A 13,586-nucleotide genomic window follows, 5' to 3' on the forward strand; every position below is an offset into this window, starting at 1 on the left:
GTAAGGAGTCTCATACTCCCTTGACCCGAGAGGAGTGGTGTGCGGCCCAGGGAAAGAGCTGGGACCCACCGGAAGAGGGCCCTCAAATGGACGTTACTCTAAAAACCCAAGAAAGTTAAGCATTCCCTCTAGGTTCTCACCTGCAGGACATGGATTCTGTTTTGGTTGGTACCTTTCCCCATGTTCAGGGAACCTCAGCAGCTGCACACACACACACACACACACACACACACACACACACACACACACACACATTCCCCATATAACCTCTCAGACTCACCTTTATATGTATCTCCAATCGCCTCCCGGTACCATCCAGTACGCAAATACCTGTGAGACCTTTTTTTTTTTTTTTTTTTTTTTTTTTAATTTTATTTTATGTGTATGATTCTTTTTACCTGTTTATATGTATTTACACAGCGTGAGTGCCTGGTGCCCACAGAAATCGCAAGAAGGTGTCCGGATTTTCTGAAACTGGAGTTCCCAAGAGTTGTGTTGGCAGCCCTGTGTGTCGGAATCCGAGCTCAGGGACTTCTCTGCAAGAGCAACAAGTGTTCTTAACTGCTGAGCCATCACTTCAGCCCCTCACCTGTGAGACTTTTGCCTGGAATTTCTTGCACCAATTCTGAGATCTCACGGAGAGGGAGGCAGACAGTGAAGTGCCCTCCCATCCTTCCAGGCCTTCCGGGGGGAGGGGGCATACACACACACACACACACACACACACACACACACACACACACACACACACACGGGTTCCCCATCAGCAGCCAGTAAGAACTTTAGGGTGACAGAGGCCCCTGTTAAGGGATCCAGGAGAGGCTGAGGATAAACAGGGAGAAGATTAAAGCCAAATTTCCAAACTCTTGCTATGAGAAGCTTTGGGACCAAAAACCAATCTGTGCCACAAACCCCTACCCCGACCCGCCCCGACCCCTGCTGCCTCAAAAGTTCAGTACCCATGTACCAACTTTTTTTTTCTCCAATACTATTTTTATCCCTGATTCCAGAGAGTCCCGTTCCTACAAACCCCAAACATGACCAAAAGAAAGGAGGATGGAGGTAATTGTTGCTTAGGATAACAGTATGATAGACACTCTAAACATTTAAAAAATAAAGATGAGAACATCTCATTCTTTGTGCGAAAAAGCTTCCCTAATTAGCTTTCTCTGGGCCTGGGCTGTGGAAGGATGCCCAAAGACTGGACAGACTTAGTGAGATGATCCACAGGAAGAGGCTTGGAAGGCTTGTTCCCATAATCATGTGCTGCTTCCAAGGATGTCTGGGAGCCTCCAGCCCCTCCTGGACTGGCCTTTTTCTCCCCCTTAGGAGCAGGGTCAGCCTACCAGATGCTAAGGGCTGATCCCCTCCCCCGAGCAGCAGGGACAGGAAGGAACACTGGGTTACCTAATCCAAAGAGCTTTCCAGCAATTATTTCATGGGAAAGCCGAGTGCCAAAAGGCGAGCATGTTGCATGTCTGTGTGTGTTCCAAGCAGCCGTCTGGACAGGGTGAGCCAAACCACTCCATGCATTCTTTTTCAGGGTGGAATCTTTGATAGAGACCTGGAGAGGGGCCACTACAACAACTGCTACCCCAGATAGAGCTGCCCACCCTGCAGGTCTGAGCCTTGGAGTCAGAGTTCAACCTTTCCTTTTTAGAGCCCAGGCAAGGAGAGGATGTCTGAGTCCCTGACCTCTTGGGCATCCCTCGGGGCAGTGGCATAGATGGGGTTTCAGAGTAGAAGATGACTAGGGGTCCAGCCTTCTCTCCAACCTTCCAGGAGAAAGTGAATGGGTCTCTGCAGTGGAAACCCCAGGGAGGAGCAGGTCAAAGATGTGGAGATCTGCCAAGGACACAGACATACTCTCCAACCTCAGCTAAGGAATCTGGTCCCTCTGAGACATTGTGAGAGGACCTAAGAGTTGCTTGGGTAGAAGGGCAGCACAGGGTATCTTCTGGGGACACAAGTAGGGATGCGGTCAAAGGCAGAAGTTAGGGCTCACTGTGGGTTAGATGGTACAGGACTCAAACCGTCGTCCCCACCCCCCAGAGTCTTGTCCCTCAGCAGTCAAACTACCATCAGGAGTCAGTAATTAGAGATAAGCCTGAGATGTTAGTGGGGTGAAGAAGATGGGGGGAGGGGGGGAGTGAAGGAGAAGTGAAGCTTGAGCCTTGACGGTGGACCAACACCACCCTAGAGCCTGCCTCCAGCACAGATGGGGGAGGCAAAGTTCTGCTCCCAGCCCTAGGCTCTCTCAACCTCTCCTTGGAAGCCCCTCTCTCGCCCTCCCCAGGACAGCTCCTGGCCTGTACCAGGCTGTGAGGGAGGTGAGGGCAAACCTATCTGGCTGACCGCCTCCACATTCACCAGCCCTGATGTCAGAGCACGGAGGCTGACCTCCCACGGAGTGCTCTGGCACCTGCCCTCCCGCTCTCCTCATTGACCCCACAGCCTGCTGTTCCCTCCCTCGGCTCAGGGTCTAGGCTGCACCAGAGCTCCTCCTGTCAATCATCTCGCAAAAATCAAACCCTTGCCAGGCCCAAACCGCGAAGTTAGAGAAGTTAGAGTCATGGGCCTGATATGGGGAAACTGAGGACAGGAGATGGGCAGGGACTGGCTCAAGGTGGTTTGGCAAGACATACAAAGACACAGTAGAACTAAGAAGGGCCCTGGCCTAATTGGAGAACTTTTCCCCTCATCTGTCAGGGCACAGTCAGATTCAGTGGGTTCTAAGCATCCCTTCTCTCCTCTCTAGGTTGGCTAGAAACTCAAATCCCCTGCAGTTGCTTTTATTATGTTTTCTAGGCTCTGCCCACCCACCTGGTGACATTCCTCCACCCCAGCTTCTGTATGCATGGGTGCATGCATGTGTACATGGGGCATCAGGTCATACTGCAAAGAAATAGATCTTCCAACATTTCCTCTGCCTCCACACCTGGTGTGGTAACTGCCAAAAATAAGTGCTTTAAAAGCATTGGATGATGGGATGTCTGGGAAGAGGGGACCCAGAGGGACTGTTGGATGGGTGACAGTGGGGGATGAGAGGGGACAGAAAGCAAGGACGGCTTCCAAATTCTGGATTTGGGGATAGAGGGGGAATCCATCACTAATTTGAGTCCCAGAGAAAGTGCTTTCCAGGGAGTTGTGGAGGCCCATGAGCCAGTCTCCAAGGCCACACTCAGCTGTAGCACAGAGTTGGGGCAGTTGTACATCTCACTGGAGTTCTCCGGAGCCCCACTGCTAGGGAAGACTCTCACTGGAGGATCATGGGCCAGGCTAGACCCCCTTATTATCACAGCTAATAGCCTAGGGAGCAGGCTTCACACCTGGGAGGTACATGCAGTCAGCCAGGCCCAGTCCTCACAGCCTGCAGCAAATAGTCTCAAAACGTGAAAGCAACCAGCTCCAGGGCTGAGCCCATCACTCCTGGCAAATATACAACCCCCACTCCTCCTGAATCCCCAAATCCATCCTCTGTCCCGGGAACCCATTCCTTGTGTGTTATGTGATCCATACCAACAGGGAGGTGGGGCTTACATTTATCTTTTCCTGCCAGGCTGCTAGGTTCAGGAGCCAAGTGGAGGGCGATAAGGAGGGAGGTAGAAATGTGGTGGGATTCAAGTAGCAGAGGCCTCCGCATGGGAAAATCTTGGAGTCTCCAGGTCTTATCACCCTCAGGGGAACCAAGGCAGTACCCAGGAGAGAGACTCATGGGTCTCTGTGCCGCCGCCCTCCCTCCCCCCATCAGCTCTACCTGCCTAACACAGAGCCTTGGGGACTGAGTCTGGAACCCATCGACCTCTAGCCAATTGAGAAGAGACCCTCCCACCCCAGCAAACCCCACCCCTCCCACCACCAACCCCTGCTTAAACTTCCTCTCCCCCAAGGAACACTCTGCTACACACTAATGGACACTTTGTAAGATTTATTTTTAATTGTGTTCTCTCTCTCTCTCTCTCTCTCTCTCTCTCTCTCTCTCTCTCTCTCTCTCTCTCTCTCGTTGGTTTGTACACATGAGTATAGTGCCCCCAGAGGTCAGAAGACGTCAGTCATCAGAGCTCCTGAAGCTGAAGTTACAGGCAGCGGCTGATGTGAGTGCAGGGGGACTGAACTCAGGCCCTCTGGAAGAGCAAGATGCACTTAAATGCTGAGCCATCTCTCTGGCTTCTTTTGGACTTTGTTTGTTTGTTTGTTTGTTTGTTTGTTTGTTTGTTTGTTTGTTTGTTTGTTTGAGACAGGGTTTCTCTGTGTAGCCCTGGCTGTTTTGGAACTTGATCTGTAGACCAGGCTGGCTTCTAATTCACAGAGATCTGCCTGCCTCTGCCTCCCAAGCACTGGGGTTTAAAGGTGTACGCCACCACCCAGCTAACAAATACAGGCCATATGTGTCCTATTTTAAGTAGTTTGTTTGTTTGCTTGCTTGCTTGTTTGGGGGGTTGTTTTATTTTGTTTTTTGAGGCTTTTGGACATTTTTTTTTTTTAGATTTATTTATTATGCATCTAGTATTCTGCCTGCATGTATGCCTGCAGGCCAGAAGAGGGCACCAGATCTCATTACAGATGGTTGTGAGCCACCATGTGGGTGCTGGGAATTGAACTCAGGTCCTTTGGAAGAGCAGCCAGTGCTCTTAACCGCTGAGCCATCTCTCCAGCCCACTTTTGGACATTTTTAATGTTCATCTTTTTTCCGTATATCTAATGATATATCTATGTCTGTGCATGTATCATGGATGGAGGAAAGATGAGAGAATTGTGCAGGCTACCATCTGCACACATGTCTGCTCATATATGTGATATTTGGGTGTTGTACACATTTGTAAGAATACATATTTGTAGGAGGATTTTTTTCTTTTTTTCCTTTTTTTTTTTTTTTTTTTGAGACAGAGTCTCATGTAGTCTAAGCTGGCCTCAAATGCTCTACATAACTAACGATAACCTTGAACTCCTGGACTTTGCCTAAGTGCTGGGATTAGAAGCAAGTTCCACCACGCCCACCATTGTAGGAGAGACTTGTTCATAGGTGGTCCGTGTAGGTTGATATTCACACATATGTAGGTAGATCAGTAGTACATAAACCAGTATAAACATCAGATGTGAGGACACATATGGCCTGTATTGCCATGTGCTTGGACATATGTGAGATATACATATATCTGTATATAAGTTTACATTAATTGCCGGGCGGTGGTGGCGCACGCCTTTAATCCCAGCACTCGGGAGGCAGAGCCAGGAGGATCTCTGTGAGTTCGAGGCCAGCCTGGACTACCAAGTGAGTCCCAGGAAAGGCGCAAAGCTACACAGAGAAACCCTGTCTTGAAAAAAAAAAAAGTTTACATTAATTATGTGCTTGCATGTCTATTGGGTGATGTTGTGCCCAGATCGTGACCCCCAGAGAGACCACCAAAGACGAGCATGCCGGAATGCAAAAGCAAGGTTTAATTCTGGATATCCAAAAGCAATACAAGCCTAGGCAGGGACTTCGTCCAATACATCCAACGCAGTGGAGGCTGGAGGAAGCACCCACCTGTCTGCAAGCTCAGCTTTTAAAGGGAAAAGTCACAAGGTTACATCATTTAGGGGTGCTAGTACAGATACAATTCTGATTGGCTCGCTTCTAGGGACTTCTAGAAATTACTTCTAAGGGAGTGGTTGCCTGCCACCATTTCTCATTGGCTGCCCTCAGGTGGGGGCATTTCTGTGGCCAGTTACCCTGGAAACCAGGGAGAGGACATTCCATAGTCTGGCAGGCATTACCTCGTGACTATCTTGTGGCTCTGTACTTTTACACTTCCTGGTTTCTGGAATCTGAACTGACTGGTCTCAGTAACTTCTGGCCTGTTCCAGTAACTTATGGCCTGTAGCGAAAAGGAGCAGTCTTAGGCCTTTAGTTTTGGGGTGAGAGCATTTTGGTCTTATTTTGGTTCCACAGGTGAGCCTGGATCTGGACACGCATATCACATATCCTCTTTCTGACTCTAACTAGATCTAGAAGACTCTCTGGAGGGCACAGGCCCTGTCCTAAAGAGATTCTGGCATGTCAAATTCTGAGGGAAAACCTGGTTTGGAGAGGAGGTGAGAGAGAACTGAGCTTCCCTTCCCTCCTAAACCAACGCTGGGCTTCTTGACCTAAAGGAAGAGGAATTTCCTACAGGCCTTTCCTGACGCCCAGGTTATACTGAGGACAAACACGGCCCACTCCAGCCTGAAGTGTGAGGATTGCAGTACTGTGCCACCCCCACCCACTCCAGCCGCGCGCGGCACACACACACACACACACACACACACACACACACACACACACAGAGGAAGGGGCTGCGCAGGGTGTGGAGACAGCTGCTTCCAGCCCAGATAAGGCTGTTTGGTTCACATTTTCCACTTCCAAGATCCTCCACTTGGTCCCAAGCCCTGGCCCTGGCCCCCGGGCCTGGGGAGGTCCCTGCACTGATTTACCTCACTTCCTCGCCCTCACCACCCTGAGAACTCCAGAGCCAGGAACAGAAACTGAGGTACAAGGACAGCAAGCCCTAGGCTAAGACCTCAGCAAACAGGTGGGGTGGGCACCTGGTGACATCACCCTGAGCCTCTGAGGACTGGGAAAGGGGTCTCTAGAGCAGGCCAAGCCTAGCTTAAAGGACCCACAGCTCATATTCAGGACTCTTGTGCTTCTGGAAGGAAACCTGCCCAGAGATGGGATGAGACTCGGCCCTCTTCTCACACCGTAATTCCGGAGTATACATGCCTGCCCACCCAGCCTGGCTGCCTTAGCAAGAGGCCCCTGAGACCCAAACACCAAGTGGTCATTGGTTGAGATCAGAACTAAACCTCAAACTCCAGGCTCCAGTTCCCTCTCAGCCTTGTCCTACCCCCTCCACAATGTCCTACAAAGAGGCCTGGTCCCTCTAGGCCAGCATTAGCCTGCCTCCCCTCCCCCTTCCCAAGGAAGGGGCCGGGGGAGGGGTTATTTATAGGGCCTGGCTCAGTAGCCTCCAAGACAAGAGGAGCCAGGCTGCAAGGCCACAGCTCACCAGGCCTTCCCTAGGGGCCCAGCGGGACAGCCAGTGTCTGCTTTCAGCCCAGCAAAAGGCCATGTCAGTCAGAATGGGCAGTGGGGGTGGGGAGGCCAAAGGAGGGGGCTGGGCCTCAGCATGGCAGGGTCACTAGGAGCCCTTTAAAGAGGGTAGACAAGCTGGTCGTGCTTGGATGCCTTTGGGAAACTCACTGGAGCTGGGACGTGGGAGTTAGGAAGAGAAGTCTGGAGGACACAGACCCCCCCCCTCCTCAGGAAAAAAAAAAAAAAAAAAAGCCTGGAATGCCACCATACAGTCAGCCACCTTCCCAACAAGCCATAGAGGGACCCCTCCCCCTGACCCATGCTTCTCTCCGGCTACATGGGCCTCAGGAATCCACTGGAGGCTCTTTCTAACCAGCCAGCCCCAAGCGGCCCTCTCGGCTGCCCACGTGGAACTCGGCCACAGTTCTGCGCCTGTCTCTGAGCAGTCCCCGGGTGCAGAAGCTTGTCCAGCTGGGTGACAAATGGCTGCCCTTCTCTCGGGGTCCCACAGCCCCTCTCACTTAACCCCCTCTGAGCTGCACCCTCGCTCCCTCCTGCCCCCCTACTCCTAGCTCTGTGTCTGTTTCAGATGTGGTTGGAGGCTAACCCCCTAGGGTGTCCCTAAAGATCGCGACCCTGCCTGTCTCTTCACAGAACCCGCGCTTAATCCCCGACAGCGCTTGTTGGATGAGCGAAATGAAGGAGAAGTAACCGCAGGAGTGAATGAGGCCATGAATGAGTGACTTCCAGAACAAGGGAATTTGGGAAAGCGAGAAAGCCCCCCGCTGGCCCCCTAACCCATGGCGACTGCTTGGTGTCCCATGAGTAGAAAGGTAACAGGGGCAGCCCAGGCCAGGTCTCAGTGACACAGCCGGGCTTTGGGCAGCGGCCAGATCGGTCAGTCTCATTCTTTCCAGATCAAAGTTCCCCCCAGGGAACTGCCCGGAACCTGACACTGGCATGAGCGGGGGTGGGGGTGGGGGTGGGGGGGCAGCTGGCCTTGCACAGGGGAGGGCAGAGAGAGACTAGGCACCTGTCCTCTGCTGCAGGGATACAGGCAGACTTGTTCACATTCTCATCCAGCCCCAACTCCCAAAAGGAGCCACACAATGGATATGGGATCCTCGATTCACGGCCTGAGCCAGACTCCTGGAGGTCTCCAAGCCCCCGGTATCCCCAGGGGCTAGTGCCTTGCCCTGGAGCCCTCCTGTATGAACCTTGATGCCTCCTAACCCTGTATCCCGGCCATTTTACAACGAAGACATCCTCTAGACTCTTTTCTGTGTGTCCCGAACCCTGAGTCTCCGCCCTATTTTATTTCTGTGCATTTACCGTTCCTCTCTGGATCTTTGCGTCCCGCATTTGTTTCTCCGAGCACGTTTTGGTTTTGGTTTTGGTTTAGAGCTTTCTTGTAGAAGGTGGGGTTCCGTGCTGGGGAGGGCCTTGAACCTACAGAGTAGGCAAACACTACCTCAAAGCTACACCCAGCCCATGAGTGTGTTTCTCTGGGGAAGGAACTGTATGCACGCTCCTCTCCTTTCCAGCCCTGGCGCCCTCTTGTGTGCAAGGGTTTTTCAGATGGTAGGGTGTGTACAAGAGAGAATGGAGAGGGCAGAGCCCAAGGCCTTGGCTGCAGCCAGGCCTCCTTTATACCCTCCGGTAGATGGGTAGGATGCAGGCACAGCTGGGTATAAGAGGCTGGTGCCACTTGGTGAATCCCCTGATTCTGCCACCTTCTACCCTTCACCGCTCCAGTCCTGGCTGTAGAACAACACCTCACAGTCAGAGCTTGGTTCCTTCGTGTTCTTTAGTTTGGGGTTTTCGTTTGTTTTGTTTTTGAGACAAGGTCTCGCTATGTAACCCTGCTGGCCTGGAACTCACTATGTAAACCAGGCTGGCCTCAAACTCACAGAGATCCACCTGTCACTGCTTCCCAAGTGCTGGGATTAAAGGCACGAACCACCACTGCCTGGCCCAGAGCTTAATTCCACATCTGTTTCCACACACAAGCTAGCATGTGTGCATGCACACAGAGATACACACCACTCAGAGAAATAGAGAAGGTCTCTGGACTCAGATCCCAAGTCCTGACTCACTACTTTCTGTGAAAAGGAGAGCCTGGCAGCATCATCCGACCCTAGGACTGGAAGGTTAAATGACTCTGAGCTTTGAGTCCCTTACAAAGGCCCTGATTGGAAACATGCTGATTACATGTAGCAGTGTCCTGTCCCCCACCTCCACATCCGCATCTATGGTTATGATTTCCAAGGCTTCAGCCACCCTCTGTCAACAAGAAGGAGGTTGAGACTGGGTGTGGTGGCACTGAACTGTAATTCTAACACCAGGATACCGAAGCAGGAGGGTCATGAGTTCAAGGCCAGCCTGGGCTCCATCATGAGGCAGTGTGTCTAAGAAGGGTCACTGTCTAGGGGTCTTGATCCAGTTCATCTTCTCTGCCAGCTAAAGAATTAAAAGGTAAGAAACATCTCAAGTTCAACAGGTAGCAGCAGGAGGATCTCAGGCACAGCAGACAGCATCAGCCGGTAAAGAAAGGCTTTTATGGGAGGTAAAGAAACACACACTACAGCAAGGCTCACAGAGAAGGAAGAAAGATCCTCTGGGGGGCTCAGGCAGAGGAGGAGGAGGAAGAGGAGGAGGAGGAGACAAACAGAAAGAGCAGAGACACTATCATATTTTGAGAGACCACTTTCCAGCCAGGCAATGGTGGCACACGCCTTTAATCCCAGCATGTGGGAGGCAGAGGCAGGTGGGTGTCTGTGAGTTCGAGGCCAGCCTAGTCTACAAAGGAGTTCCAGGACTGTTCCTGATGACTGTTACACAAAGAAACCTTGTCTCAAAAAAAAAAAAAAAAAAAAAAAAGAAAAAGAAAAGAGAGACCATATTCCTATAAAATGTATTAGTTTATTATTGTTCTATTTTATGACTAGCTGTTGTTACTAATCTGTTACCGTGTCTAACATAAATTATATTTCATTATAGAAAAATAGGATCTAGAGGTTGGGGAAACATCTTATCAGGTAAAGTGCTTGCCATAGGAACATGAGGACCTAAGTTTGGATCCCTAGCACCCATGAAAAGCTAGTGCTTGGGGTAAGGGGGCAGAGACCTGGGGTTTTGCTAACCAGTTAAGTTGGCCAAAATGGTTCAGTGAAAGACTCTGTCTAGAAAACAATAGAGAGTGATAGGAAACACCCAATGTGACCTCCAGCTTACACTCACACGCGCATACATACATGACACACCAATAAAAAGAAAACACAACATAGGCCAGGTGCGGTAGCTCATACCTGTAATACTAGCACTTAGGAGCCCAAGGCAGGATGTCTGCCAGGAGTTCAAGGCCAACTTATGCTACATAGTGAGACCCTATCTGAAAAAGAAAAGCAAACCATCTAGAATTCAGTACAATCCACCACATGTTTTTAAGCACTCACTGATGACTACCATTACAAATAAAAGGGGACTTCCATATACATATGAAATGGGGACAGAGTACAGTACAGTAGAACAGCCTTCCTAGTGTGCTTGAGGCTCAGGATCTAGCCCCTTGCACCACTAAAAGCAGAGGTCCTGGGACTAAGCCAGACCCTAGTCAACAACAAGTCCAAACAGGCTTGAAGTCAGTAATCATAAAGATAAAACGTTGTCGCCAGGGTGACATCAGCTCAAAGATTAGCAGAAGCTGAATTACATGTAGAAAAGACAGCATTGATTCTGGTCAGAGATGATTGAAGCCACCTCCTGCTTCAAACACATAGACATGAGATTGTAAGAATTAATAATGGGGCTGGAGAGATGGCTCAGCGGTTAAGAGCACTGGCTCCTCTTCCAGAGGTCCCGAGTTCAATTCCCAGCAACCACATGGTGGCTCACAACCATCTGTAATGGGATCTGATTCCTCCTCTTTCTGGTGTGCATGAAGACAGGTCACTCATATACATAAAATAAAATTTCAAAAAAAAAAGAATTAATAATGACACGAATGTGATCCAGAGAGGGACACATTCACACTCATATACACACAAATAAATAAGTAAATAAATAAATAAACAATTAAATGCAATAAAGTTTGTAAAGGTGCTTGCCACCAAGTCTGATAGATTTCCATCCCCAGGGCCCATGGTGAAATGAGGAACCCAAACTCCACATGTTGTCCTCTGACCTTCACATACATCACCGCCATGTGGACATACACGTGCAAAAAGACACAAATGAATGTGATAGTTTTAAAAATTAGTGACAAAGAGATTTGTATATACAAGAAGTGGAGATTTCTGTTTTGTTTTGTTTTTTGAGATTTTTTTTTTTTTTAAGATTTTTATTTATTTATTATGTACACAGAAGAGGGCGCCAGATCTCATTACAGATGGTTGTGAGCCGACATGTGGGTGCTGGGGACAGAACTCAGGACCTCTGGAAGAACCGTCGGTGCTCTTAACCTCTGAGCCATCTCTCCAGCCCTTGAGACGGTTTTATTATAGAGCCCAGGTTAACCTCAAACTTGAAGCAATCCTCCTGTCTCAGCTTCCCAATTGCTGGGATTAAAGGGGGTTGCTACCACACCTGGCAAGAGATGTCTTAAAAGGAGGCAGAAGCCCTCAAGGGAGGTCAGAGATAGGCCACCCCCTGGCCTGGGACTAGAAGGTTGAAAACACGGAGTATGTATGGCCTTTGATACAAATGGGAAGCAGGCCTGAGGCCTGAGCCTGGCTCGCATGGGGACCTGTGCTGTCACTTGGGGAACATAAACCTACAGAGTAGCCCACTAGTTCACCACAAAAACTAAGCCCTGTGCCTGTGGTTGGGCCCTCCGCTAAGCCACCAACCTCACAGGAACTGTCCCAGGAGATGGAGGCCACAGTAGACACTTCTGAGAAAACCCTGGTCTGGAATCCAGTCCAACAGAGACCAAGCCAAGGGACCAAGCCAAAGACCAAGCCCTGAGTTTTACGGACTCTGCAGATAACTTTCAAGCGAGGAACCAGGGCCAGCAAGATGGCTCAGCAGGCAATGGTGCTTGCTACCAAGCTCTATGACCTGAGTTCAATCCCCAGGACTCACATGGAAGAAGGAGAGAAGTGACTGTCACAATTTGTCCTCTGACCTCCACATGTGCACTGTAATATGCACACACCTACACAATGCCTTCAGGCACGCACGCACGCACGCACGCACGCACGCACGCACGCACGCACAAATCAACTCAAAGGTTTTATGTAGCAGAAATTTCTCAGGTCCCACCAGGCCCTGCATTTCCGTAGCTGCTTATAAAATAATCACTCAGAGGTTTATATTATCAACTTATGGCCTATGGCAGGTTTCTTGCTAGCTAGCTCTTTCATCTTAAATCAACCCATTTCTATTTATCTATGTATTTCCATGTGCCCCATGACTTTACCTGCATCCCATTACATATTGCTCCTTGGACAGGAGTTTGGTGTCTCTCTACTTTTCCTTTCTCCTCTCATTAATTTCTCTTGGATTTCCCCACCTGGCTCCATCCTGCCCTGTCATAGGCCGATGCAGCTTTATTTACTAACCAATGGGAACAGGCATATATTCACAGTGTATAGAGAGACATCCCCCAGCAGTTTTGTTTGTTTTTTAACTGAAAAATAAGACCAAGGGCTAGAGAGCTGGAGAGATAGTTCAGCAGGAAAGAGCACTGGCTTCTCCTCCAGAGGACCCTGGTTCAATTCCCAGCACCCACATGGTGGTCTACAACTGTCTGTAACTCCAGTTCCAAGGGATTAGGTGCCCTCTTCCAGCTTCCTCTGGCACCAGGAACGCATGTGATACACAGACATACATGCAGGTAAAACACCCAAACATATATAAAAACAAAACAAACAAAACAAAAACAAAAACAAAAAAAAAAAAACTCAAAAAAAAAAAAACAGTGTTGCACACTTTTAATCCCAGCATTCAGGAGGCAGAGGCAGGTGGATCTCTGTAAGTTCAAAGCCAGCCTGGTCTACATAGTGAGTTCTAAAACAGCCAGGGCTATGTAGAGAGATTCTGTTTCAAAAACAAACAAATGAAAAAAAATAAGGGAAAAATTATGTACACCATTGTAAGCCTTTCTTTCCTTTAAAATTTTTTTTAAAGATTTATTTATTTTTATGTGTATTAGTGCTTTGCCTGCATGTATGTGTACATGCATACAGTACCCAAAGAGGCCGGAAGAGGGCATCAGATTTCCTGGAGTTGGAGTTAGAGATGGTTATGAGCCGCTTTTTGGATGCTGGGAACTGAATTCATGCCTGCAAAAGCAACACATGCTCTTAGTGACTGAGTCACCTCTCCAGCTTTCTCTGAGCCAGTGCATCTACTGCTGCAGTCCACCACCAACATCAGACTCCTTCTCCTTCAGCCCTTCCACAGAGGCTCAATATAGGAGCTCTCTGAGGAGGTCCGAGGCTTTCAGCACCTGACTGTCAATTCTGAGCTTCCTGGATCCAGCAGCTACATGGTTCTTGCCACTCTAGATCATGGGTCGACTGTTGAATTA

The sequence above is a fragment of the Peromyscus maniculatus genome, chromosome 8 (assembly GCF_049852395.1).
Source record: "Peromyscus maniculatus bairdii isolate BWxNUB_F1_BW_parent chromosome 8, HU_Pman_BW_mat_3.1, whole genome shotgun sequence".
Classification (NCBI taxonomy): domain Eukaryota; kingdom Metazoa; phylum Chordata; class Mammalia; order Rodentia; family Cricetidae; genus Peromyscus; species Peromyscus maniculatus.